The sequence below is a fragment of the Rhamphochromis sp. 'chilingali' genome (genome assembly GCF_963969265.1).
Source record: "Rhamphochromis sp. 'chilingali' genome assembly, chromosome: 21".
NCBI lineage: Eukaryota > Metazoa > Chordata > Actinopteri > Cichliformes > Cichlidae > Rhamphochromis > Rhamphochromis sp. 'chilingali'.
Genome location: NC_137949.1, coordinates 31,801,796 through 31,806,085, shown reverse-complemented (window position 1 = coordinate 31,806,085; position 4,290 = coordinate 31,801,796). Strand labels below are relative to the sequence as shown.

At 36.9% G+C, this 4,290-nt stretch overlaps 1 long non-coding RNA gene across 2 annotated transcripts; it reads right to left on the bottom strand.

Moving 5' to 3' along the window:
• Positions 1-2,048: 2,048 nt before the first annotated feature.
• Positions 2,049-3,782, bottom strand: LOC308389546. 2 transcript variants are annotated; one of them, XR_013970300.1, is made up of 3 exons: positions 3,653-3,782; positions 3,519-3,564; positions 2,049-3,107 (listed from the first exon to the last, which is right to left on the bottom strand). It is a non-coding gene; the product is annotated as an uncharacterized lncRNA (long non-coding RNA). The 2 variants fall into 2 exon arrangements; XR_013970299.1 differs by having other exon boundaries at positions 2,049-3,564.
• Between the last annotated feature and the right edge of the window lie 508 nt (positions 3,783-4,290).

The window sequence follows — 4,290 nt, the reverse complement described above, 5'->3', positions numbered from 1 at the left end:
CTTGTTTGATGTTAATGCTGTTTTTATGTTTTTTTGTTTGTTTTTTTTTAGTTTGTAAATAAATAATCCAAATTCTTGAGTCTTACTGTATTTTAGAATGCTTTTCTGAGGGTTGTAGTCACATACACATGAATTTTACTTGGATATTACTAGAATATATTACTATAATAAATTTACAGTTACTGTCAAATTTTCACACAGTCATGGTCATTTTAAGGTTGTAATGATTGACTGCAACAATGAAATGACTGTAAATAGTAAATAGTCATTGTGTGACTGTAATATTTAGTCAGTTAAATCTTTTAATAAGTTAAATCTTGCTTCTGAAGGTTCGACAATGCCTTTTAACTTGGTCAAGGCTTGTTAACATCTTGTTAGTGATTATCAAAAGCACTTAATTAAGAATAAGATAGTCAAAGGAGCTCAGTGACGATTTGAGAAGAACTGCTGCTTTACACAAATTGGGACTCTTGGAGCCATTTCTAAACAACTACATATTCCAAAATAATCAGTTCAAACATGCTGGAACTGGTGTGTGTGGGGGGGGGGGGGAGAAGAGTGAGCTCACAGAGAGAAAGCAACAGTTCCTGTCTGGTATTTACGATAATTATACACAACTTGGTGCACACCTTTTATCTGTATGCATCCATACAAAACTAGATCTGATGTCTTGCATCGTGCAAGCTGGCTGACTGGTGTGTTACGAGACAAAAGAATGTCACCTGATATGTTTCATGATAGGTGAGAAAGAGTTTTGCAGGTTGCAGCCAAAACTTTTACAGATTTAAATGAGTTATTTATTTTCTGGGACATAGCTGCATCTGATACTTTGTTAAAAAAATCAATCTCATAGCTTTTCAATGCCATACAGAAACACATCAGAGCTGCGTACTTAAACGGAGTGAAGTTCGACTCATGCTACGTCTTGGTATGTCTGCTCGATGTGAACAGGCACAAACTTGAATCACTTACATCAGCTCTAAAGGTGCAGTCTTTAAAGTATTGTTTAAAACAATAAATGAATGTCTGTAAAAAAATTGTGTAAATGTCTGTAAATCGATTGTGGCTCAAGAGTTGGGAGTTTGCCTTGTAATCGGAAGGTTGCCGGTTCGAGCCCCGGCTTAGACAGTCTCGGTCGTTGTGTCCTTGGGCAAGACACTTCACCCGTTGCCTACTGGTGGTGGTCAGAGGGCCCGGTGGCGCCAGTGTCCGGCAGCCTCGCCTCTGTCAGTGCGCCCCAGGGTGGCTGTGGCTACAATGTAGCTGCCATCACCAGTGTGTGAATGTGTGTGTGAATGGGTGGATGACAGGATATGTAAAGCGCTTTGGGGTCCTTAGGGACTAGTAAAAGCGCTATATAAATACAGGCCATTTACCAAATAAAAATGGAATATATGATAATAATAACAACAATAATAATTCAAAGAGTCTAGTTTTCGAAAATAGATATTTTTTCCTGTTTCCTTTGTTTTTCTAATCTTTCAAAAGAAAATAAATGTATTGCATTGAGATTTTCTGAATTTGGAAGCCAGTGTAATGGTGCCTAACGCTGTTTGGAGAGCCCCATTGTGAATGTTTGCCTAGACCCCAAACAGATGATCAAATCCTCACTGAACTGGGGTGTATATATCAAAATCTTGTAATCTTGTGTGTGTAAGATGTAAACATGTTGCCCAATAGGAATCGCCATAAGGAAGCTGGAAGAAGGAGGCCTCCATGAAGCAGCAAGAGGTAAAAAGAAGTCGTCCCATATAGAGAAACTTCCAAAACTGGTCTTAAGATTGTTTTTATATTTAATACTGCCATAACAATTTATGTTTGTCTTAAAGCATGTTGGCATTGATGCCCATTTATATTGATTATCCCATTTTTTAATATCTGCGGAAGCTATGCAGAACTCCTTCACTTAAGGCACTTTGTATTTCTTAGTCATGTCATTTTAGTCATCAGCAAATGGTTAATGGTTATTGTAAAAGCTTTTATGTTTTGAATAAATGTTCTGCTGTGGGCTCTGCTAGAAACTCATGTTTAAATGAACAAATTACACATTGTTTTTTATTTTAGTTTATTAAAGACATTTTTATCTCTTAAAAATGACCACAGAATAATGATTCATTATTTATTAGTGAGGTGGTGCTTTTCCTTTCCCTTGTTCTTGGCCTTTTCCATGTCCGTGTTCTTGGCCTTTTCCTTTCCCTTGTTCTTGGCCTTTTCCATGTCCGTGTTCTTGGCCTTTTCCTTTCCCTTGTTCTTGGCCTTTTCCTTTCCCTTGTTCTTGGCCTTTTCCCTGTTAACAACCATGAGAAAAAAAATGAAAATGCTTCTTGAAACTCACTTTGCAGCAACCTCAAAATTGTTTGCCGTGGTTGGATACCAAGCTTGTTTTTTATGGGAATCGGTGATCTCTTGTGAATTGGCACGCCCCACAAATCTCACCCTCACAAATTATGGTATGTGCCAAATGTGAGGTCACAACTGCTTCCGTGATTTGTTTTGGCATTTTGTGCCTTTGAGATTTTATGCACAGCATGGCCAGCACAGATGTGTTGAAGACGGAGTGCCCATTTCTGCTAGTTTTTACTGCTATTTAAATTGTATCTAAGTAAGGGGGTTCAGGGCTACAGAGAGAAATGTGACAACAACTTGCAAAGATACTCAGACAAAAGCAGTTTTGTCTGAGCAGTGACACTCAAACTCCTCTGCAGCATTTAATGCGTGAAATGGAAACCTAGCCCTGGCAACAAAACTAAACTTAACAGATTTATTTTGTGTGACTTGTGAAATATTTTATATAGAAACCAAAAAGATTCAAATGAGAAGAATCGACTTACTTTGTAAGAGAAAATTTGAATTTACCATTTCAGAGGGAATAAAGTAATTAAAAAAAGGCATCCCAACCATAGGAAGAGAAAATGTCAAAATAGCATCAACCAGTAAAGCAAAACAGCAGAAAGTACACAAGTGAAAGTTTTCTTTCACAATCTGATCCTTTTCCCAGAGCTTGCTTTTTAGAGAGGAAGATTACTTCGTTAGAACAAGTTTGTTATGCTGTTTGTCACAGGTGTGAAACAATGGAAGCCAAATTAATTCACTCACCTGGGCTTTGGCTGTATTTGGAAAAACAAAAAAAATCAAAATTGGTAACTTAAAAAATAGTAGACATAATAACAGAAATACTAGACATAATATAAGAAGCAGAAGACTTAATATAAAGCAAATGCGTTAAATAATTTTGCAGAACGACAGTATAGACAATGCTGCCTCTCAGAGAGCTGACGTTATGTTAAATAAAGAGCACACTGTTCTTAAATCAAACACTGAAATGATTTTGAACAAGAATTCAACATATAGCTGCATTTGCACATCTGTCTAATTGCAGAGTAGAAAAGTGCAAATAAAACAAATGAGCTGTGCACAAGTGCAGTGAACATACATGCAGCAGTAGCACATAGTTTTTCAGCCTAATTACTACATGTCAGTGATCTCGATATAAACAGATATCTGAATCAGAGACTTACGGTCACTCATTTTGTCTTGTTTACAAGTGCAGTGAAACGTTCTCACCTGGAAAAGACAAAAGTAGAAGAAAATTAAGTGTTAAACTTTTACTGCAATCAATCATCACAAGCAATCAACAATGCCAGTTACATACCCGATGCAGTAAGCAGAGTAATTTGTGTCTGACGTCTGTTTTCACAGCTGTATTTATAGGGCAGAGTTTGAGATGAAGAATGAGGATGTTTTAGTGTGGGGCAGGGTGTAACCTGAAAATTACAGGTCAGCTTTTGTTCTGCTCCAAAACACCAAACCTGTTGGATACAACCACCGTCTCTGCACCAAATGTGCTGCAGAGAAAACAACTCCAAATCCAGTTCAAACTTTTTTATTAGAATACTTACATGGTAGTTTTCTTAATATTATGGTGTTGTTTTTATCTGCAAATGGTCAGTATAGATAGCATTTATTTCTATTTCTGCTTTGTAAAAGGCACAACTTTTAAGTAAAATGTCATTTTCTTAGACTTAGAGCAAGACCTTAGTCCTAAAGACTAACTAAAGGGCCTCACAAAGACAGCAAAACAAAAATTGTGGTGTGTGTGCAGTTGTTTGAAAAAGCCTCGGGCCAGCCTTCATTTCTTATAATTTGCTTTCAAGAAGCCAGACGTTCTTGGAAGCGGTCTTGAGCAATAGTGATCCAGGGTTTCTGACTCTGTCTTTTTCTTTTTCTTCTTTTTTTAATTTTGAAGATTAGCTTATTTTTCCTCTAATTTTCAGACTCATTTTAAGAAGA